The sequence below is a fragment of the Natrix helvetica genome, assembly GCF_964273705.1.
Source record: "Natrix helvetica genome assembly, chromosome: 6".
Lineage (NCBI taxonomy): Eukaryota > Metazoa > Chordata > Lepidosauria > Squamata > Natricidae > Natrix > Natrix helvetica.
The window spans coordinates 23,656,819-23,681,322 of record NC_138553.1 but is presented as its reverse complement, the minus strand read 5'-3'; the positions used below and the strand labels follow the sequence as shown (position 1 = coordinate 23,681,322).

At 43.4% G+C, this 24,504-nt stretch overlaps 1 protein-coding gene across 2 annotated transcripts in view; it reads right to left on the bottom strand.

The window, feature by feature from the left end:
* Positions 1–24,504, bottom strand: part of CHST11 (carbohydrate sulfotransferase 11) — a 230,682-nt gene that overhangs the window by 205,222 nt on the left and 956 nt on the right. The gene's annotated exons all lie outside the window — the stretch shown is intronic.

Genomic DNA, 24,504 nt, shown 5'->3' with positions numbered 1-24,504 from the left:
GTAAATAAGTAAATACAAATATCTCCCCTGAGTCAACTATCATTTTCAAACTCCATTTCCCCATTTAGATTAGACATTATCTTATTGATAAACATAGATTTTGATCATATAATCCACAAATGCCTAATTATTTCATCCTAATTATGGATTAAGGTAGCCATAAATCACATGAATCAGCCTATCCCAATGGTTGGTAAAGATGATTTGAGATTGTAAAATAATGACATCTGCACAAGCACAAAATAAACCAACTCATGTAAAATAGAGCATTTCTGGGGGAGAAAAATAGAAAGCTCCAAATAATGCGCAGCACAAATTGAGTTGGGGACACAGGAAATTTCTTCCATTCCTGTGAACTGTAAAGAGCACCAGACACATAAATAAACCCTCCGGTCATCCTGCTAAGCTAAGTAGGGTGAAGCTTGGTTAGTATTTAGATGGGAAACTACCAGGGAATTCCAGGGTTGAATGTGAAACAGGGATTAAAAAAAAATTCAGAAGACGATTGTGGGAAAGATCTTTTACGCCATTGCCAAGAAAACTACAAGAATGTGCCATGACATCATTAGGGGTAAAGTTCAACTTAAAGAGGTTTTTTAAATCCTGCTAAAAAAAGGTGTGTGTGTCCGAATAATAATACTAGTAATATGTATTGCCTTAGTGAAGGTTTTTTTTTTTTGTTATTTTGGGGAAATAGTTTGGGATGCATGTATGTATGTATAGTTATTTTGGTGAATACACACTGACCAAAATAACAAAATAACAAAAAATTAAACTTCACCAAGGCAATACATATTATTATCCAGATGAAATGTATGTTTCAGGTTCTTCCTGTTAATAAAAAAGGAAAATCATGGGGGGAAAAAACAGGGAATTTTAAACCCTGAAAAAGGGTAAAAAGTAAGATTTGAACCAATTCTTGACACAGTTCACCCATAATATTAATCTTAACAAAGCTTCCTTGCAATTTAGAAGGGATCCAGGATCCAGGAAGTGTTTATATTAATACATAGATTAAGGTAGCATTTTGGGCCCTACAGTAAGCAATATATTTTGCTTTACAGAAATGATAAACAATGAAATAACTGATGTTCTTACAATTTGAAAATTAACCGAAAATTAGCCTGAATGGTTCTAGCATTTCCAATAATCCCAGATAATTTCTGCTTGTTTTTAAATTGCTCAGTTAATCAAAAAACAAGCACTATTGCAAGATACACACAAGGGTAGGGAGAAATAACTGTGTTGTTAATACAAGCAAACATTTATCCAAAGCTGCTTTGTGCATTATAAAAATGTAGAAATTATTTTTGAAAGATGTTATTTCAACTTAAACAGCCCCAAATCATTTTATGTCTGACTGCAGTTTGGTGAACTTTTCATAGGCGCAACATAACATTATTTCTATTGCTCCTTTAAGATTCTTTAGTAGCCTAAAGAATTTAAGTGGAACTATAAATGATGAGTCAAGTTTCCACACAATCACCAATACTACCAAGTGTCTTGATTTTTTGGGATAGGGTGTTACATAATATTTCCTTCATCTTGTAAATAATCTTGTACTCAAGAGCAAACATTCAAATTAATGAAATGTGTACTTTTTTAAAAAGGTAGAACAGGTAGCCCAAAAAATGATCACACTGTAATGTCAAAGTACAGTATGTTAATTTAATTACAAATCTATCCCTAATTGTCAGAAAATTTAAGAACACATAAGATTTGTAATCTGGTTTCACTACACACAGGCTTCCAAGATGCCAACAAAATATTTTTCTTGACAAGCCATTCTGATTCATTTGTATCCTTATATAATGAAATTCCTTCGTCTTTTTGAAATCTCACCTAAATCCTAAATCATTCCTTTGTGTTTGACTTAATGGTCCAGGATAGATACCGGTATTTTCAATCTGGAACATACTGGCAGTTGATCATTCATACAGAGTGGGATTATTTAAATTCTGGCATCATTAAACTAGTGCCCATTATTTGTGAATATCCAGCCCTTTCATATGCATTAAACCAGTGGTTCTCAACCTGTGGGTCGGGACCCCTTTGGAGGTCGAACAACCCTTTCACAGGACCATCAAAAAACACATATTTTCGATGGTCTTAGGAACCGAGACACCAATTGGGGGTCACCACAACAGAGGAACTGTATGAAAGGGCAGCAGCATTGGGAAGGTTATGAACCACTGCATTAAACTCTGGGAAATGCAGGGTTTCCAGCAATGATTGTCACATAAACTACAGGAATAACCATAAAATATATTCACTGTTGGGACTAAGTGGCTGAAGATCAGGGGTGGGTTCCTACCTGTGTTGGTACAGGTTTGCTTCACTCACGTGCACAACAGATGTGTGTTGCGTGCGCGTGCACAGTTCACTGTAAATTGCTCTGCGCATGTGCAAAGACCATGAAATACTAATAAAAAAACATGCCAGCAACAGCAGCAGAGATCGGGGGACCGGTTTGGGGCGTGGCCACGCTGGGTTGCTTCCGGTTCTGCGCCCCAGGCCAAATTCTTACTACTAGTTTGCCCGAACCGGTGCAAACCGGTAGGAACCCACCTCTGCTGAAGATACTCAGTACAAAATATCTAGGCAAGTAATATATTGTATACAAAAGTTCAATCTATTCATCACCATTCTTCATCATTATCCTCTTATTTTTCCATGAGACAATATTTGTTGTATTACACCCAGACTTTGGTTCAAACTTCAGCCCTGTTATTCTGTGGGCTACTTACAGACTCCAAACACAACCCCATACTCATTTGTACGCCAGGGCAACATATTTCACTCTTAGAAAAGAGAAAGAAATAAAGACTACACCAATGCACTTAGAGGAACCACATTATATTGTTAATTGTCCACCGTGGATGATTTAAGGACTGCTTCTTGCTGAGTAAACTGAGCCTGTAAGGAGAATATAAGGTATCCAGATTCCAGGAAGCAAGCTTAAATATAGAGAGTTATTAGGTAACATAACTTGGTTAGAAAAGTGCATTGGGAGATTCCCTAAGAAAATTTCCACCTAAGTCAATAATTTGTATTGACTGAAGTGAAGGAATGGGAGGAAAATAAAAAGAAATACGAGGCTTCCAACAGCTAATTGCCTAAGAAGCAAAACTGAAGGTGAATGGACAGGGGTCTACACCGTAATTTGTAACACTTGTGGAATGTTTGTCCTCTTGCTGAAAAGCAATATAACATATACTTGCAGCAAGCATAAGCTTGTAGTAGCACATGAAGAAAAGGTCATGATTAGGGCAGTGGGTGGCCATACTTCGAAACAGACGATGGGGATTTTATTTAATTGAAGAAAGGAAACACCATCAAAACAACAGAAGAGACAATAGATTCCTGAAGGATGTAGGAATTCTGAGTAGATGCAGCTGCTCCCTGCAAGAAGACAAAGCAAATATTCTTTGTAGTTGATGATTTACTACTGGAAGGAATTAAAACAAATATATGCTACCTGGATCTATCACCTCATAAGGTAAGCTGTCTGTCAGGAACAGAGAACAAAGATATGACAGAACAACGGAGATTTATAAATTTACGGTAATCTCTTTATGTTAATCCAAGTAAGACAAACGATGATGCAAAATTCTTACAATTCTATTACCATTGACTTTGAAGATCTGGGAAGGAAGCTCAGAAACCTGGAAGCTGAGAGCTTCCATACTATTACATGAAACAGGACTACCAGTAGATAAGTAATAAAGAAGCACATGCATGAGTTGCTATACAAATTCTAGACAATGGACTTACTCATATGTCGTGAGAACTGCTTAAATTACTTGGGGCCAAAACGTGTCAAAACTTCAACTAAGCTTAAAGGAGCCTATTAAATCATTTAATAAAAATTAGGAAAAACACTGACTGATTATGTTCATCGACTTTGTCATTTAGGCACTAATGCTCAGAGTACATTTCAAAAGCTTTCAAGAACCAACAAGATGGTCTTGAACTCTTAGTACAAAAAGCAAATTGATTTAATGTGTTTCATGGAGGTTTTGTGAAATGACTTCCATGATTGGAATATAGACTTTGAGGAATACAGGCTGTTCAAAAGGAACAGCATCAATAAAAAGGGGAAAGCATCTGAGCAGAAATCTAAACAAATGAACTTGCCAGTATTATAAAGTATATAAAGTAGAGTGTATACTATAAAAAAGTACTTCAGAGATATTGATCAGTACCTGGCATAGGCATGAATCCAAAGATAGCAACAAAGCTCCTACTTATACCAGATCCAAATCACTTCCTTTAAAACACTTTTAAGTATGAATGGCTCTGTTTACTGGTACAGGTAGTTCTCCAGTTACGACTGTAAGGGAGCCTGCCCATCACAATCATGATGTGTGACAGTAGTAAAATGGGTCAATCAGGTGACTGACCTATTTTACGACTGTCACCCCCAATAGCAATAGCACTTAGACTTATATACTGCTTTACAGTGCTTTTACATCCCTCTCTAAGTGGTTTACAGAGTCAGCATATTGCCCCTGGCAATCTGGGTCCTCATTTTACCCACCTCGGAAGGATGGAAGGCTGAGTCAACCTTGAGCCAGTGAGATTTGAACTGCAGCTAGCAGTCAGCTGAAATATCCTGCAATTGTATGGCCTGTCTGTTAAGTGACTCTCCATATTTATTAAGTGAACACCACAGTTGTTAAGCAAACAAGTGGATTACTATGGGGTAGTTTTACCAAAAACCAAACGCAATTTCCCATTTTTGGCACAACACTCATAAAGCACAGTCATATAACCACGAGATGCTGCAAATGGCTATAAATATGACCCAGTTGCCAAGCACCTGAAATGCAGTCACGTGATTGCAGGAGAGTTGACCATTGGAGTTTGGCTTGTAAGTACCCCCCCCCCCCCAAAAAAAACCAGATGAATGGAATGGAATGGAACAGAACAGAACAACAGAGTTGGAAGGGACCTTGAAGGTCTTCAAATCTAACTTCCTGCTCATGTAGGAAACTCTATACCATTTCAGACAAATGGCTGTCCAATCTCTTCTTAAAATCTTCCATTATTGGAGCATTCACAACTCCTGGAGGCAAGTTGTTCCACTGATTAATTGTTCTAACTGTCAGGAAATATCTGGTCTGCTGGAATACTGTTGGAAGAGTCGCTAAGCTACCAGTCATAAATTGAGAATGACCATTGTCTTACCTGAAGGGTCCTTTTCAGGGCGCTGCAACGGAGAGTCCAAAGAAGGGTTAAACACAGCCAATCTGCCCAGAACTGAATTGAAACTTTAAGCCACGCCTCTGGTGCCGACTCTCCTCAGATTTATTCAATGAAGACATGGAACAGTTGCGCGCTGAAACTTCAACTGGAAGTCTAATATGGAACAAGTCAAAAATAGTCCAACAACAATAACAGAAACAACAAACAACACTGTGACTTCACAAACACCAGCGGAGAATAGACCCCAGGGCGGGGTGGACTCTCCGTTGCAGCGCCCTGAAAAGGACCCTTCAGGTAAGACAATGGTCATTTTCCAGGGCGCTGCTCTGGAGAGTCCAAAGAAGGGACATGCCCAAGCTAACTGTCACTAGGGCGGGAAGGCTCAGCCATCAGGGTCGCTCCGCTGGTATGGATGCCCTGAAGAACACGCCTCCCAAAGGCCCCTTCCACCGATGCAAAACTGTCCAGTTTGTAATTTCGGACAAATGGAGACAGAGAAGTCCAGGTGGCCGCCTTGCAGATCTCTTCAATCGGTGCCTGTGTAGACCAGGCAGCTGTGGTGGCGGCGCTTCTAGTCGAATGTGCTGTGATATTGCGAGGCACAGGAACAGACTGTAAAACGTGGGCAAGCGCAATGCAGGCTCGCAGCCATCCGCCGATGGTAGATGAAGAGACCTTCTTGCCTTGAGAAGCTGGTTGAAAGGAGACGAATAGAGATTCGGATTTCTGAAAACTGGCCGTGCGCTTGATGTATCTGCGAATAGTCCTGCGCACATCCAGCATGTGCCAGCGCTTTTCCCTCGGGTGCCGAGGATGCGGACAAAAATCCGGAAGGACCACCTCCTGCGCCCGATGAAACCCGGAATTGATCTTCGGACTGAAGGAAGGGTCCAGCCTCAGGATTACTCTGTCGTTACGAATGAGACACAAGTCCTCTCTGACTGACAGGCAGCCAGTTCCGATATGCGACGAGCAGACGTGATAGCGACCAGAAAAACCGTCTTGAATGTGAGGTGTCTGAGACTGGCCGTCTTAATGGGCTCAAACGGGGGCCCGATAAGGGACCGCACACTACATTGAGATCCCAAGATGGGTATCTGCGGACCACTGGGGGTCTCAGGTTGGTCGCTCCCCTGAGGAAACTGCGGATGGTCGGATTCCAGCCAAGAGATGCGTAGCCCTCAACTGAGAGGATGGTTGACAGGGCTGCCGCCTGGCGCCTCAGGGTGTTAGGTGCCAGGCCCTTGTCCAAACCTTCCTGCAGGAAGTCCAGGATGACAGGAACCGAAGCAAGGGACGCAGACGTACCATGAGCCGTGCACCAGCTGGCGAAGGATTTCCAAGTGGCGTCGTAGATGCGCGTCGTGGACTGCCATCGTGACGCTTGGATGGTGCCAATCACCTTGTCTGACAACTTGCCTCTGCTTAGGAGATCCCTCTCAAGTGCCAGACGGCCAGCTGCAGCCACTGGGGTTCTGGATGTTGAAGGGCCCCCTGGCTGAGAAAGATGTCCTGTGGAGGAATCCGCCACGGTGGTGTGATCGAAAGACTCACCAAGTCTGCAAACCAGGTTCTCCTGGGCCAGTACGGTGCTACCAGCAGCACCTCCGCCTCCTCTGCTAGGATCTTCCTGATGACTCTGGGAAGAAGAGGTAGCGGGGGAAAAGCGTAAAGCAGACCTTTCGGCCACGGGCCGTGCAGCGCGTTGACTCCTTCCGCCCTCGGGTCGTGGAACCTTGTAAAGAACCACGGAAGATGCGCGTTGGCCGCGGTGGCGAACAGGTCCACCAGCGGGAGGCCGAACCTCTGGGACAGTTGCTGGAACAGCAGCGGATGTAGACGCCACTCCGAGTGGTCGACTGTGGATCTGCTCAGCCAGTCCGCCTGGGTGTTGCTCGTGCCCGAGATGTGCTCCGCCTGAAGAGAAAGGAGATACCTCTCCGCCCATCGACCCAAGAGCTCCGCCTCCTTCATCAGGGATCTGGAGCGCGTTCCCCCGTCGATTGATGTGCGCCTTGGTGGCGACATTGTCTGTCATGATGCGCACGTGGTGGCCCTGAACGGTGCTCTGGAAGCGCTTCAGCGCAAGCCTGACTGCCCTCAGCTCCAGCCAGTTGATGCTGTGAGCGGCTTCGGAAGGGGACCACCTGCCCTGTGCGAGCTGGTTGTGGCAGTGGGCCCCCCAACCGAACAGGCTGGCATCCGTTGTGATGGTGAGCCTGACTGGCTCCTTGAATGGCGACCCCTTTAACAGGGCCGGAGACAACCACCACTTAGAGAGCGACGTACCTCTGCTGGAACTGGAATCAGTCTTGTTGAACTGCTTTCGTTTGTTCTTTGATATGGAAGCAGGAGCCACTTTAGGGGGACGGGAGTGAAGTCTCGCCCAAGGCACGATTGACAGGCACAAGATCATCTTGCCGAGGAGCTGTGAGAGCTGAACCACTTTGACTAGACGTGACTGCTGCACCTGAACGACCATCTCCCGAAGGCTGGCCACCCTTTCCGGGGACAGGGATACTGTGCCCAAGGTGGTGTCGATGACGGCCCCTAGATGCTTCAGTCTGGTCGTGGGAACGAGATGACTTTTTTCCAGGTTGATGGTGAACCCGTGGTCCCGGAGGTAATGGAGGCCCGCGTAAGAGAACCTCAGGAACTTGCGGTGGGCTTTGCGGATAGGGATGTGGAGGTAGGCCTCTTTGAGGTCTATGGACGTTAGTATATCGCCTGGCCTGATGCCCCCAAGATGGACTGGAGGGACTGCATCTTGAACCTGCGATATGTCACGTGGTGATTGAACCTCTTTAGATCTAATATCCCCCTCCACCCTCCTGAGTTTTTGGGGACCAGAAACAGGATGGAGTAAAACCCTCTTCCTTCCTGGCCTGCTGGGACAGGTTCTATGGCCCTGATCTCCTTGAGGTGCCTTATCTCCTGTTCCATGAGGGATCTTTTGACTAACCCTGAGGGAACTGGACACCGGATGAAGTGGCGGGGAGGGGGGGACCAGAATTCTAAAGTGAGACCCATGCGGACCGTTTGAAGAACCCACTGGTCCGACATGGTCTGCTCCCATTTGGCGTGGAACAACTGCAACCGCCCTCCTATGGGAGCTGACCTGTGATGGTCATTTATACCTCCTAAAGGGTCGGGAGCCGGAGCCCCCCCGAAATGGCCGCTTGGAGAAGGGCTGCTGGCGACCTCTGTCTCGAAAGGACTGACGGTCCTGAGACCGCTCACCCTGCTGGGGATACGCCCGATAGGGGGCGGAGCTGGTGGAGGGCTCATTGTTCCGAAAGGCCTCCCTCCTGTAAGAGCCAGGACCTTTACGATCAGGCTTTTTGGTGACTGATGGCATCACTTTCTTTTTGTCCTTGTTTTCCACAAGGACTGGATCAAGGACCTCACCAAACAGCTTGTCCCCTTTAAAGGGGGCAGTAACAAGCTTCCATTTGGAGCGCATATCCACATTCCAGTGCCTAAGCCACAGGAGGCTGGAAGTAACATTAGACGCTAGGGCACGCGAGGCAAACTTAGCAGCATTCAGAGTGGCATCAGCAGTGTACTCTGTGGCTGCCATGATTTTATTGATATCCTGCCTGACTTTAACGTCCTTGGCAGGTATCTTCCTCAACAACTGCCTCAGCCACAGGAGAGCCGCCCTGGAGAAAAAGGAGGCTGAAGCGGAGGACTTAATGGCCCATGCAGCTGCCTGATGGGTCTTGTGACAAGCAGTTTCGGTTCTCTTGTCCTCAGCCTTGAGCCCCTCCAACAGGTCAGGAGGGAGCACAGAAGAGGAGGTAAGAGCCGCTACAGGGGGATCGATAGGAGGGAGCTTGAGCAGCTCCTCCAGGCTGGCATCCACCGTATATAGCTTCTTGTCATGGCTGCTGGGGGTAGCCATGGTAGCTGGCTGCGCCCACTGTCTTTGAACTAAATTGAGGAACATCTTGGGTACAGGAACTATTTCCTGGACCGAAATGGGTTCCTCAAAGAGATCCCCAGATAGATCATCAGGGTCTACAACCACCTGAGCTGGGGGGGGGTGGACCCCATGTGAGTTGAGATCTTAGCCTTATCTAAAATGGTTTTGAAATTATCCAAATTAAATAAGCCTGAAAAGGCCGGCTTTTTGGCGGGGCTTGCCTCATCCCCAGAGAATTCAGCTTCCTGCCTAGGAAGAAATTCCTCTTCTTCCTCCCAGTCTGACTCATCAGAGGCCACTGAAGAATGCAGGGACGGAGGTGGAAGGCTAGGAGTCATCTCTCTGGAATCCTCCTAGGGTTGCAAATGGTGGGTCTTGCGAGTGCGCTTGCCACCTTTTCGCATGCCTGCCTCAATGCCCTGGGAAATGGCCCTGTTAATTATTTCCTGCATTTCAGTGGATAGGTTAGGCCCTTGGGCCTCAATGGGGCGAACCCTTTGAGTGGGCCCGGGGATCGGCTGTTGAGGGGCTAAGGGCCCCATTGGAGCTGGTCCCTCCTCCATATCAGAGGGACAGGCAAAGAGATCAGCCTGATCAGCCATGGAATGGCCTGGAGAAGTTGCCATGGCCAAGGAATCCCCTTCTTCTTCACTATCAGAAATGGGGCCACCCTGGGCTGGAGGAATTTCCCTGGAGGGCTCCCCAGGAGACACCGAAAGGGAAGATTGGGCCTGCTGTTGGGCTTTGGAAACCTGTTTTTCTAAGGCCTTCTGTCACCTTAATGCATCTTTGTCTAGGCCTGAGCCCTGCTTGGGGCCATGCCTGGAGTAAGGCTTACTCCCTCTAATGGCCTCCCTGGCAGCTTTCCCGGCCTGTCTTACAGGGGCTCTGGAAGAGACACCCTCAGAAGTCTCAGGGACCTGATCTGCCATGGTAACAATCACTGGTTGGGGCAGTAGGGGGATGGGAAACCACCACTCACCACCTCCAGAAAGCCCACCGTAGCACGATGCTCCTGAGGAGACAGAGAAACTGCAAGGCCTGAAGTAGCTTGGAATTTCTTAGGCGCGAGCAGAATTCGTTCCCAGCGCCTGCAGGAGAGTAAAGGAGGCGACCCAGCAGGCCACGATCCCACGCCGCTATCACTTGCTTGGATTGGGGCCCAGGTCGCCGGTCACACCGGGCAAGTCTGACTCCACGCGGCTCCTGCAAAGAGCCAGGCACCAGGCAGCTGCGGCAAAAAACTTTTAAAAGTAAAGCCGGAAGATTGCGCAATCCAAAATGGCGGCCGGAACTCACCGGAGCTTTTGCGCACCAATTTTAAAGAGGGAAGAAGCCAAAATGGCTGCCCTGGAAGCCCACGCAGCAATTTGACTTGCTAGAAGCACAAATTGCAACGGAGGGCTTCCAGCGGGAATCGGCCCCCAGTAGGGGTGCCCCAACAGCGCTGGCGTCGGCACTCCGACCCACGCGCTTCCCCCAACAGCTGCCTGCGGCTTCTAGGAGCCAGAGCAAAGCCCCGGACTCCAGGAGAGCCGAAAGGGTGAGAAAAACCCAATTAAAAAGGGAAAAAACAAACAAACTTAAATTTAAACTCACCAGCCTGCTCTAAAAATCCTTAAATATACTGTTTTAAAAAATTATTCTTCCTCTGGAGAGTCCAAGGAATCAATCTTAGAACTGGAGAAAATCTTAAAGCGCGTCTACTGGGCTAGCTGAATTGAAAAAATCTGAGGAGAGTCGGCACCAGAGGCGTGGCTTAAAGTTTCAATTCAGTTCTGGGCAGATTGGCTGTGTTTAACCCTTCTTTGGACTCTCCAGAGCAGCGCCCTGGAAAACTACTTATAGTTCCAGAAAGTATTTTTCAAAGGTAGTTTCCCAAGACAGTTCTAGAAGTACCAAGGAGAAAACCACACCCCAAGCAACACTGGGGAGGGCAAGCCACTGTATATAAAAGAACAGTAAACTCACATTCCCTAGCACCGATTATCTTCTCTAGTTGGGTAATGAAACATCTTCAAGTAACAATCAAGTTCAAAGAGCACCAAGACTCCACAATTCAGTCCTGAATTACATATATTCTCTTATTTTGATTTCCTTGTCTTTGTTATATTTTGTAACCTTGTTATAAGCCCAGTTGCATTATGTAGTATAAGTATAAGAAAGGAAGAGTATAAGTATAAGAAAGAGTGCAGAGAAGAGCAACAAAGATGATTAGGGGACTGGAGGCTAAAACATATGAACAATTGTTGCAGGAACTGGGCATGGCTAGTTTAATGAAAAGAAGGTCTAGGGGAGACATGATATTCATGTTCCAATATCTCAGGGGTTGCCACAAAGAAGAGGGAGTCAAACTATTATTCAGAGCACCTGAGGGTAGAACAAGAATCAATGGGTGGAAACTAATCAAGGAGAGAAGCAACAGAACTAAGGAGAAATTTCCTGACAGTTATAACAATTAATCAGTGGAACAACTTGCCTCCAGAAGTTGTGAATGCTCCAACACTGAAGTTTTTAAGAAGATGTTGAATAACCAATTGTCTGAAGTGGTGTGGGTTTCCAACTTAGGCAGGGGGTTGGACTAGAAGACCTCCAAGATCCCTTCCAACTCTGTTATTCTATTCTAAAATGGTTGATCGTATTAATATTTTTTAAAAAAAAAAACTCTGAGCACCGAAGTTGCTACAGTTGGTGCATCTCCAGTTTGTAGTCATTCCTACCTTGCAGATCTGTGTCTGGAGATGGGAAGGAGTAATTAGCCATCCATTAATCTCCCTGTCTGGGCCCAGATGGCAGAGTGAAAAGGTCAGGTTTAAACCACATTGTCTACAGAGTTAAGCTCAAATGCTCTGCTATAAGGAGAATTTAACTTATTGTCCAAATTTGGATACTGAACCTTGCTATGCATTAGCGCACTATATAAACCAGATTTCAGATAAAGAAAAAAATGCACAAACAAATGCTTAGCTTCAAGGGGGAGGGGTTTAGACAAGATAATACTACACAATAAAGAAATTCTCCTAGTCACAAAAAAAATGTGCGGACTTCAACTCCCACACTGGCTGTAGAATTCTGGGAGTTGAAGTCAAAACTTGAGGTTGAGAAAAACTGAGCTAGATCAAAATAATCAATATCCTAAATTGCTTCCCAAAAACTACCCAATACCATAAATTGGAAAAGAAATGTTCTACTAATTTCATAAATTGAAACCTTAAAAAGTTCCATTTGTCCTAATCAAGTCTTCTTATTAAGGCAAGAGATGTTAAAGATAATTCAACCCTATTTTGGAATGATCAATGTGCAAAAAAAAAGCATTTCTTCCTTTGTGGTTAAGTTCACAAGCCACAAATCACCCAAGACTCAGTTGAAGCCTCATGTAAATTACTGTATTTGCTTTCAGCTCCTTTAGCTATGAACTGAAGTTTCACCAAATCATTTTGAACAGTTAAAAAAAGGCAACAGAAACATACGTGAAATTAAGGGGAGGTAGTGTAGTGACACAAAGGAGGTTTGCTATATTAATTTGCTTCAGTCCTGAAAAGCTGACCTTGAACATGTCTATTCAGAAAATAGATATACAGTATTTCATCGGGATCAAGGACATACAAAAAACATATTCAATAATATCTAGCACCGTTAGACTGCAAAGCTGAATCAGTGTGACGTGAACATGATATAGTTAATTAAGTTACAAATGATCCACAAATTCAGAGGAGTCATTCTCATGAATCTAAACCAAACCCTGGTTAATGTCCACCAATGAAAATGTGCACAGTTGTGGTCACTCTGCTTAAAATCTACTGCCTTTTTCCTTATCCTTATTTCCTTATTCAGCCACACTCATGTAAAACAGGTCATCTGAACTGGCTGCCCAGAACAAAATAGAATGTAAAACAAACAGTCCAGTTACATATTTCTTGGCTTAATGCAGCATCTCAATTAATGCAATTCTACTGAATAACCTGAAATAGCTGTCAACATTTAGCACTGGCAACATTATTCACCAGGTCTTGCGGGGAGGTGCGATGGCTCAGCAGTTAAAGACACTGTGTTTGTCAATTGGAAAGCTGACAGCCTGGGTTCGAGACCCAAACACTGGGTGACAGGGTCAGGGTAAGCTCCCGTTACTTGCCAAAGCTCCCGCTAACCTAGCAGTTCAAAAGCATGCAGATGCAAGTAGATGAATAGGTACCACTTATGTGGGAAGACAATAGTATTCCATGCACCTTGGCAAAAAGTTATGCTGGCCACATGACTACAGAAGTGTCTTCAGACAATGCTGGTTCCCTCGGCTAAAAAACGAAGATGAGCACCACCACCTATGAATCAGACAGGACTGGAAAGGGGAAACTTTTATATATGAATGGCTCTGTGTGTGTATGTTCCAGCATAACTCTGGAACACCTTGAGCAATTTCAACCAAACTTGGTACACAGATGACTTACTCTCTGGAGACAAATACTGTGGGGAGTAAGACACCCCTAACACCCCTCGGATATGTGTTTTGTTAAGTTGCAGCCTGTTGTGCCTTTAAATGGCTTCTACTGTACAGCGCAGTGGAGTTGCGATGGTAACGGCTTCACAGTACTCCACAAGGGGCTCTGGTAAGGGGGGGAAATCCAACATTAGAAATTACACTTCGTCAGGACATTTTCCCCCTATAAATAAGTACCCAGGCAATGCCAGGGTATCAGCTAATAAGGCATATATCAGAGAACAGGATCCATTGATTTTTTTTATTATTCTGACACATTTGAAGATAGCAGAATTAGCTATAATTTATGATTGAAATTTGTGGTTGAAAGTACAGGGCCTCAGGAATCATGCTGTCTTCATTAGAGCAGCCACCTATACAGCTTACTACTAACTTTCCTCAGGTAGAGAACAAATATAGTTGTGAAAGAAGATGAAAAAAGAGGTGAAATACATACCTGCAGAAACGCAACTCCTAAACACAAAGACAAATTCGTAACAATGAAAGTTTTAACCATCTGCCCTCCAGATACACACTACCAATCATAATTCAAAACCTTTATTCCTCCTGATTATTCTTTTTTAAGTCAGAGTTTAAGCCCTTCGGTTAGAAGGTATCTTTCTATTTTAAAGAAAAGCATGTCATCCACCTCAAAACTAGATTTTCCCTAGCTATGTGTGTGCGTAGATCTCTCTATTTTTCAATAATTTGCATTTTATAGTTTTCTTAGGGATATATTTACCAACTAATGAAATGTTTGTGGGCAGTCTATCCAGCAAAGGATATTTTTAAAAAAAACAGTTTTCTCCACAAGGACAGAACACAGAACTTGCTCTATTTGCAGAAAATCATTTTCCTCCTGGAAGCATCGGAGGTGTACTCAACTCATTGCAAAGGCTGTGTGATTCATTCATTAAGAACCAGTACCCAAAATGTGGTAGGCCACCGCAACTATTTAGGACAGGAGGTTCTTTTGGGGAGAGGGAGGTGAGACAAGACATATCATTCTACATCCAGCCCACCTTTTAATCTAATTTTGTGGCAAAACAGAAGGAAGTGAAAGAAAGCTCACATGATTATCTTCCATAGGCCTGCTATTTTCAAACAACTGCTTTTAGCCAAGAGCCTCTTCCCATTAGATGCAATTTGCTTTAATTCAGAAGCTGACTCCAGTCATGGAGATGCATTTCCATGTTCCTTTTAAATGTTGGGCAAAGGTTCAATTCACTAAGTCAGACCTGTATTATTTGATTGCAATTGATTCTCACAGCAGCTGCTTCAGCCAAAGCTCTTTGCTTCTTTCTCTCTTTAAACTCTGGGGAAATTGGCTGCCACCCTCAGGCTAAACTGCCTTCTTTTACAAGGTCAGACTACGCTGACTGAGATAAAGGCATACGGTTCTTGTTCACTTCTGTATGTTTAGCGAAGAATTATCAAAGCTGGCTAGAAAATATAATGTTATTTAATTCAGTCATTACTTGTAGACAGGAAAATAACTTGATGCCACAGTAAAACAGAATGGTTGTGTTCCCAATAATGCAGAACCTCTGGATCTAGGCTGCAAAAAATATGGATGGCTATTAGATAATAGCAAGTGTATTCTCGGTGTCACTTTGGTACCCTGTAGGAGTTTTCACATTCTTATACTCAAGGCTTGTTTTGTTTACAAGTCTAAGTTTTAGCTTAGCATATTGTATAAGTCCATTCTACTCTCTTCCATGTGGCACATGCCTTTAGAAAATGTAGTTAATTGTAATCTGCAGGTCTTGTGATTATTATTTTTTTATCATTGTTTTGACTTGCTTTTCCCCTTTTCTCTCTTTTTCTTAAAGCATAGCAATTAAAAGTATTGGAGCGGGCAAGAGATGATGGATAGATGAATTCTCTCTTTTGTTGCTGTTATGATTTGCTTCTCCTTTTCCCTCTCTCTCTTTGCTTATCACTTCTTTTCTTTAGGTAGGTGACATGATTACAGGTTAGATAGGAAAGAAAGGAAAAGTCTTTTAATAAAGGGTGACATGATTAAAAGCTAGAATAAGTGATAGAAATAAAAGAAGGGGGAATATTAGTGTATATATTTTTATATAATAAAATGGAAGTAATAATAAGAGAAAATGTGGTACAATGGTAGATTGCAATCTAATATAAACATGTATTATTATTAGAAATACATAAGTTGACTGAATGTAACAATTATTATACCTTTATTAGTTTTATCTGTATTAGAATGTATGACACCTAGGTGCCACACTGTTCACACATTGATTTGATATATTTATAAAAAAAATTAAAAAACTTTAAAAAGAAAAGAAAACTGAGTTAACTGTGATCTGCAGGTCTTGTGAAAATAGCCACAAGTGACAACCTAGCATATTGGTTTCATCATGTATGTACTAATACACAAATCTATAATATTTCCAAGAACTGGTTGGTTGGTTGGTTGGCTTTGTTTTTATGAACACTGTAACATTTTTAGTTGCAGAAGTAGAAAGGAATTAAGATTACTCCAAAACATTTTCCGGCCTCAGACAAAGCACTAAATATTTCATATTCCACAATATTTGGATATTTCTCTGGGATTCCCTATGAAACCTTTTTTAATAATGGTCATAGAAAAATATTCTCCATCACAAGTAGCACATCACTGTCTTCTAACTGATGGGAATGACTGCAAGAGCCTTGGAATTAGTAACAGTCCTTAACTTTTAGTATCTGCTGTTACATGGCTCAGATTAAACGCAGTCGTTGGGCTCACACAATAAACTAAGCCAAAACCAAATAAAAAACTAAGCCAAAACCAAATAAACCACTTCATTTTAGCACACTGCATAAACTGGCCAGTATAGTGATAAATTATAATTAATGGTTTTAGTGTGCTACATAAACACAGCTGAGTTTATTTAATAAACTATTTTTAAACAAAACATTGTTTAGCATATTGTGTGAATCAGGTCGATGTCTGTAGAAATAGGAGCGTTAAAAAATAAGAGTTTACTATGTTTGAAAATGTACTCTTATACAAATAGGTAACAATTGTATAGAGACTTTAGATTTTTTTTTCCTCATGGTCCTCCAATGACAATTTGTATGACTGTCAAAGGCATGTCACATAGTGCAACTGCAGCTCCATTATCTGAAATGGATGTTGCTAAGTGAGACATTTGTTAGGTGAATTTTGCCCCATTTTACGACCTTTCTTGCCAATCTCTGCAGCTGTTAAGTTATTAACCTGGTTGTTAAGTGAATCTGGCTTCCCCCACTGACTTTGCTTGTCAGAAGGTTGCAAAAGGTGAACAGGGGACCCCACACAGGACGCTGCAACGGTCATAAATACGAGTCAGTTGCCAAGCATCCAAGTTTTGATCATGTGACCATGGGTAAGTGTGAAAAACAATCATGTCACTGTTTTCAGTGCCTTTGTAACTTTGAACAGTCACTAAATGGATTGTTGTGAATTGAGGACTATCTAGTTCACAGATATGCCGGGACTAGATACTAGGGTGAGAATTAGAGAATGTAGATTGCTTTCTAATCCATTTTCTTCCCAGAATCTTTTTTCATTTAATTGGCCTTTAAGTATAAACTTTTGCTTAGAGATTTCCTATAACAGATTGACCAATATTCTCATTCAAACCAACAGTTCAAGTGCTTCATCACATCTTTTTTAGGGCTTAAGATTCCCAGAGTGGAGAAGTCACTACTATACTTTCAGTGGTATAGTACCTAAAGACTGGCTGTTGATCTCTTTCATGGTTATAATATGTTTGCAACTATCTAAGCCCAGAACCATAATTTGCTTCTCCTAAAGAGAAAGCTTGCATTGTTGCAATGGGAAGCCCTCCTTCTGGAGTAATTTTAATCATAAACGTTTTCATTCAGACTCTGTAGGAGGAAGAAAAGAATACATTTCACTGCCTGTTTTGATTGCAGTGATTTTCTTTCTTTCTTTCTTTCTTTTTGCCAAATGAAATGTTCATGTAAGGAAGTGGATACTGCTACTCTATATTTAACATTATCTCTCTTTTGGCTCTCACTCTGGTTTTAATTTAAAGAAAAATAATCCAGAATTAGAGGTAGATAAATAGTCAGCAACAGCAAACTGTGGTTCTGTCTGCCATGTGTACCCAGCCCAACTAGGAAAAAGAAATGTGTTGGTCTTTTTAGAATATTAGATGACGGAATTGCTTAGGCACAAGCTGCTTGAAACAAAAACTATTCCCCTAAGCTCCCAATTTATACCAAGCAGAAAGCAAAGACAGAATTCTTCTAGGTAATCCATCATTTAAACATTGTAGGACATCGACCATGGCACCCAACTGCCTAATCTTTCGCTAATGAGAAAGAGAGAGACTGCTGAAGAAATCTCCCCCATTTGATTAGTCAACGTAATCACAGAGCTGTTACTTGGGCTTGCAATATGACAAATGTACTGTAAGAGAAGTGGATTCAGAGTTGTCTCAAAATAGCAAGTCAAAAAGTGGAGAAAATTTTGAGTACATAAATGGGTTATAAAATCTGAATGGAAGAACCTATGTGATGGGTAGGATCTTTGGGCGATGAGGTAGCGTCTTTTGGATACCAGCATGCTGATTCAATACACCAGATAAGAAATACACAGTGCAGTCATTAACATAACGACTTATTACTTCTGTTAGTCCTTAGTTGTTTGTTTTTCATTATACTACACCACGGGTGTCAAACTCGCCACATCACGTTGCTGTCACATGACATTTTGTGACATTTTCCCCATTCGCGGAGCTGGGGTGGGGGTGGGCGTGACCTGTGCATGATGTATCCAGCCCGCTTGCCGCCAGTTTGACATCCTTGTACCAGAGGTGGTATTCAACCAATTCTGACAGGTTCTGGAGAACCGGTAGCAGAAATTTTGAGAATGGGTAGGGAATGGAGACTTTGCAGTATCCTTCCCCTGCCATGCCCACAAAGCCACGCCCACAGAACTGGTAGTAAAAAAATTTGAATCCTACCACTGCCCTGTACTACACCTTCTTGAAGTGTTAAACAGGTAACACTTACTGTAGATGAAGTCCCAATGTTAGGATTCTTTTAGGCGTCACTCTAATTACTGGGAGAAAGTATGTCACAGTCTCATGAAGAAGTGATGACATGGCCAAACCAAAGAAGCAAGGAAGTGAAGTTTGATGACACGGTTACTAACAATCACAATAGCTAAAGCAAGAATACAATGTAAAGCAAGAAGACTTGAAATGAAATGTAGGAAATTGAGCATTTAAGAAGTAAACAAACTTGAGTGTTTGTTTACCCCAAGTGAAATTAACCAGTAAATATGAGTTAACATGATGAGCTATGCACTTTGACAACTACTGCCAGTTGCTGCAGATTCAGTGGTATACAAATGGGAGAGACCTGTTTTGATCTAAGGTAGCCAAAAATCAGGAGGAGTCTGGTAGAACATTTTGGTAAGCTTTTATTAAAAGCAGTAGTGAAATTCAATTTTTTTTCTACCGGTTCTATGGGCGTGGCTTGGCGGGCATGGCAGGAGAAGGATAATGCAAAATCCCCATTCCCTCCCCCTCCAGGGGAAGGATACTGCAAAATCTCCATTCCCTCCCCACTCCTGGGTGAGGGATATTGCAAAATCTCCATTTCCTCCCCACTCTGGCCAGACAGAGCTGGTATTTGCTGGTTCTCCGAACTACTCAAAATTTCCGCTACCGGTTCTCCAGAATCCTGCTGAATTTCACCCCTGATTAAAAAGCATACTATTTTGTGAAGTACACCTCACTTCCTCAGATTCATTGAGTGATCCATGGATATAGGTTTTAAATTAGGACAAGGTGGGAGAATAAAGGGAGAAGAAGACAGGTCCTAACTCATCTCAGTTTAAATTTTGCATCAATGTAGTTGCTTCAAGAACATAAACCAGACTCTAAATATATGGGCACTTCCAATAGTATGCCAAGTACATGTAATTCACTCATCCAGCTAATCCAAGTGTAAATTGCAGAGCAGTTCATGGATTATTGAGGTGATATATATGAATCAAGTTTAGAAAATTAAAGAAAGAGTTGATCCAGCAAGTCTTGACTTGAATTGAACCTCGAGTCAGAATCTAAGATCAACATAAGGAAGAGATTCAGAACATTCCAGTTATAATATGTGAAAGAGAATATGAAACCCATGAGAAAAAAATAAGAGTCTGTATGAAAACCACATTTTTTTTCTAAGCTGATATATACAGCTCAGAAAAATAGGTACTGAGAAAAGAAGAAACAAGATAAATGGTTTCAAATTAGGCATTTGGATATGGTTAGTAATACTGTAGTATCAGGGATTGCAAGATGAGCCAACAAACTTGGACAGATAAAGACTGGCTATTTCCTTGAGGTGATGGTGAGCAAGCATAAATGCATGTATTTTGGACACCTGATTTAAGCAAATGATAGTCAAGAAAAATGACTGTGCTTGGCAAAATTGAGAGAATTCGAAGAGGAAGGCAATGGATCAAGTGATGGAGAGGATCATGTCCTTGGAACACTACAGATTATGGCCAAAGGCAAGTTGAGATGTTAAGCATTGGATGCTCAAGAATCAATATGTGATAGTTGCATCTCATGTTGTAATGCTGATAGTCATGCATCCATCCACCCACCCACCCATTTACTGTACATCTATGTATGGATCTACAGTACATTTTAAATCTCATGCATGATTGAAAAAGCAATATCTGTTTTCAAATAGTATTGAAGGGATCTATGATAACCTATCACATGAATGCACATGTATCTTTCCTCATTTTCAGCATATCTGCCATGTTGGCTTCGTAAATCATTCAATGAATGGTTTTTCTATATCAACATCTATTTTTATGTTCCTCTTTTTGATTGTCACATTGAAATAATCCTCTGCACATATCCAAAGAGTGTCATGCGATGCCCTGTGTGTCAACCAGCGTGGTGCCATGGAACATAGGATCCATTTTTTTTTTATTTATGCACTGATTCTAGATTTGACAATGGCTCTTTTTTAATTTCTCTGGCAAACACGTTTAGATTTTGAAATGTGGATGCATACAACTATCAAAATTTGGAGAGTGAACTATTGTTTATTGATTTCATCTGTGACAATAGATGTGCATAAAAAATCAATCAGCTTATGTAAAGTTATATATCTGAGATTTAGGTTGGTTGTGGAGTGGTAGCACAATGAATGATTCATTGAACTCCCCAGTACAGTGTATGAATTTGCGTCTTTTGAAAGTATTTGGGAGAGGCACGGTTTCTATGATTCATAAGGATTTATGCCTCAGATCTGTGAGTTAGCTCTGATTTAACTTTTTCATATAAAATTATGATAATTCTTAAGAATATGCACTTCAAAATCTTCTTCCCATGAGGTCCAAAAATAATCAGATCAGCTCAAATTTAAAAAGAAACCTATTCTGTTTTGCATCCCACTAGAATAAAAAATAATTAAGAGTTGTGATTTTGTTCTTTTTGTCTTTGAGAAAGAAATGGGATTTATAGCTTCGTGGTATTTCAGGCAGGTATCATGTAAAAATGTAGAGCATCCAGGCTTCAGAGCCACATTTTGAAACCATCAATGTCAGATATCTATGGAGATTCACAGGCAATGGTTTTCCCAAAAGTGGTTTTTTTTTTCAAAAGACAACTGGAACTTCTTTGTTTTTCCTTGAAGATGTTTTGCTTCTCATCCAAGAAGCTTCATTGGTTCTGACTGAATGGTGGAGAATACCAGGATTTAGATTCTTTGCAGATATTTGGTCATTGGCACTTTCTGGGAGTCGTTGAGGCCACTTGAAGGTTTATGAAGGGACAGCCCTTTCAGCAGTTCCAAAAAGGTTCCACGCCCATTTGCACTATTGAGGTGACCCTCGGTGCACAAATAAACCTCCAAGGGGCCTCAATGAATCTCAGAAAGAGTGCTAATGTCCAGATGACTGCAAGGAATATAAATATTTCCATTCTCCACCAGTTCAGCCAGAACTGAAGAAACTTCTTGGATGAGAAGCGAAGTGTCTTCAAAGAAAAACAAAGGAAGCCTAGTTGCCTTTTGAAAAAGCAACTTTGGGACATGTCAATATCAGAATTCATCACAATAATTATGGCTCAATTCCCTGCAGAAAATTATGGTATGGCTTTCTGTAAATGTCACCAGAAATTGTGAACTGTAGTGAGGCTCATTGGCTCAATTCCATGTTTTTCCACCACAGTAGTGCCAAAATATCTTAGGATATATGATTGTGATGGCAGACTGACTGCTGTGCCAATCAGTAAGATCTAAAGAAATCCACACTTTGCCCCATGCTGGCACCAAAAATAATTGGATGTGTTATGCTTAAAACTATGGTTATGGCATGGTCCCCAGGTAAAATTATAAGAATATTTGAGGAACCACATCTCAGATTCCAAATAGTTAAGGTACCCTCTGGATAGCTGGATATGATACGATATGAGAAGACAATAGTTTCGTTGGGTCTCATGTAGAAATTATGTGAATCCATAATTTAGATCCACATTTTGCACCACAGCAGAATGAGAAACTGTTTGTTCCTGATTTTGTTGTTGATTCCATGCAAACAGCTGTGATCTATGATTTGAGTGTGGTTTCCTGTGGATTCTTTATAAAAAAAATTATGCAACTCACAAAAACTCAAGTCTGAGTTCCACATGTTTTTGTTATCACTGTGTCAATAATTACCATGTGATAATACATGTGCTCGGCATCTCCCATACAGATCATGCAAATGCGTTGGAATTTTTAACTGCACAATGAACATATGATGTAATCTCAACTTGTTAGGACTTTTGAGGGGAATTCCATATTACAGGCTGGATTTCACGAAGCCAACTTTTCTCCAGACCTTTCCCCCCCCCTCCATCCTCTAAATTCGAGCCACGAGAACTTAGTAACTAGGGCTAAATTAGAAATCCGAGGAAAACAAAAACAGAAGAGCCGCGGGACCAGAAATACAAAGAAAATCCCGGGGATGAGTGAGAATAACGTTAAGATCCAACCCCCCCCCCCTCCTCGAAACTAGTTGGGAAGTTACTTTCAAGTCTGATGACGATCGGGCTTTATTCCAATGTCCCGCTCGCGATTTAACACACACACACCCCAGCCACTGGGAGAGGCAGTTTGTTCCCACCCTCCCACCCAAAACAGGCGAGAAGGTGAGATCCTGCCGGCTTTTCGCTCCCCGGCAGGATCGCAACCCCAGGAAAGAAATCCAAAGCAGTTTAAGAGGAGCCTCCGCGTCCGTCCCCCTTCCCCATCCTCTCGCAGTTGCTGCCGCCGTAGCTGAGAATGCCCCCCTCCGTGCACATGGCTAGCAGGGCAAAGAAGAACCGCCGCCGCCGCCGCAGAGAGCATCCTGAGACTCGCCTTCTTCTTCTGCACCAGCAGAAGCTGCCACCGCTACCGCCGCCCTCCTTCTCCCTCGGGACTTGATCGCAAGGAGATCAAGACCGCCCCGATCACAGCTTTCTCCCCGCTGTCTCTCTCCCTCCCTCCCTCTCTGCTCCTCTCCCTCCTCCTGCTCTCTCTCCTTCTCTCTTTCTCTCTCTCTCTGCTCCTCTCTCTCCCCCCTCCTTCTCTCCCTCCCTGCCCCCCTCTCATTCTCTCCCCCCTGTTCCTCCCTCTCTCTCTGCTCCTCTCTCTCTCTCCTCTCTCTCTCTGCTCCTCTCTCCCTCCCTGCCCCCTCTCATTCTCTCCCCCCTGTTCCTCCCTCTCTCTCTGCTCCTCTCTCTCTCTCCTCTCTCTCTCTGCTCCTCTCTCCCTCCCTGCCCCCTCTCATTCTCTCCCCCCTGTTCCTCCCTCTCTCTCTGCTCCTCTCTCTCTCCTCTCTCTTTCTGCTCCTCTCTCCCTCCCTCCTTCTCTCCCTCCCTGCCCCCTTCTCATTCTCTCTCCCCCCTTCTCCCTCCCTCTCTCTCTGCTCCTCTCTTTCCTCTCTCTCTGCTCCTCTCTCCCTCCCTCCTTCTCTCCCTCCCTCCCCTTCTCTCTCATTCTCTCTCCCCTCTCTCCCTCCCTCTTTCTTGCTCCTCTCTATCTCCCTACCTCTCTCTCTCATTCTCTCTCTCTGCTCCTCTCTCCCCACTCTCTCCTTTCTTTATCTTTCTCTCTCTGCTCCTCTCCCTCCCTCCCCCCCTCTCTCTGCTCCTCTCTCTCTCCCTCCCTCCTTCTCTCCCTCCCTGCCCTCCCTCTCATTCTCTCTCTCCCCCTCCCTCCCCCTCTCTCTGCTCCTCTCTCTCTCCCTCCCTCCTTCTCTCCCTCCCTGCCCTCCCTCTCATTCTCTCTCCCCCCTCTCCCTCCCCCTCTCTCTGCTCCTCTCTCTCTGCTCCTCTCTCTCCCTCCCTCCTTCTCTCCCTCCTTCCCCTTCTCCCTCATTCTCTCTCCCCCTCTCCCTCCCTCTCTCTCTCTCATTCTCTCTCTCTCTCTGCTCCTCTCTCCCCCTCTCTCTCCTTCTTTCTCTCTCTCTCTGCTTCTCTCCCTCCCTCCTTCTCTCCCTCCCTCCCTCCCTCTCTCTCTCTGCTCCTCTCTCTCTCTCCCTCCCTCCTTCTGTCCCTCTCTCTCTGCTCCTCTCTCTCCCTCTCTCATTCTCTCCCCTGTCTCTGCTCCTCCCCCTCTCTCTCATTCTCTCCCTCCCTCGCTTTTTCTCTCTCTCTCTCTCTGGTCCTCTCTTTCATCCTCCCTCTCTCATTCTCTCTCCTCCCTCTCCCTCCTTCTCTCCCTTGCTTCTCTCTCTCCCGTACCTCGCTGCCTCCGTTTCACACAGCCTTTTCCGATGCCCTCCACCTGCGTGGGCCGAGGACGCCGGGGCTGGCAGCCCCTCGCATCCGCACCAACCCACTGAAGTTCCTTCTCCCCCCGCCTCCAGCCCCAGTTTAACTCCCCAGCG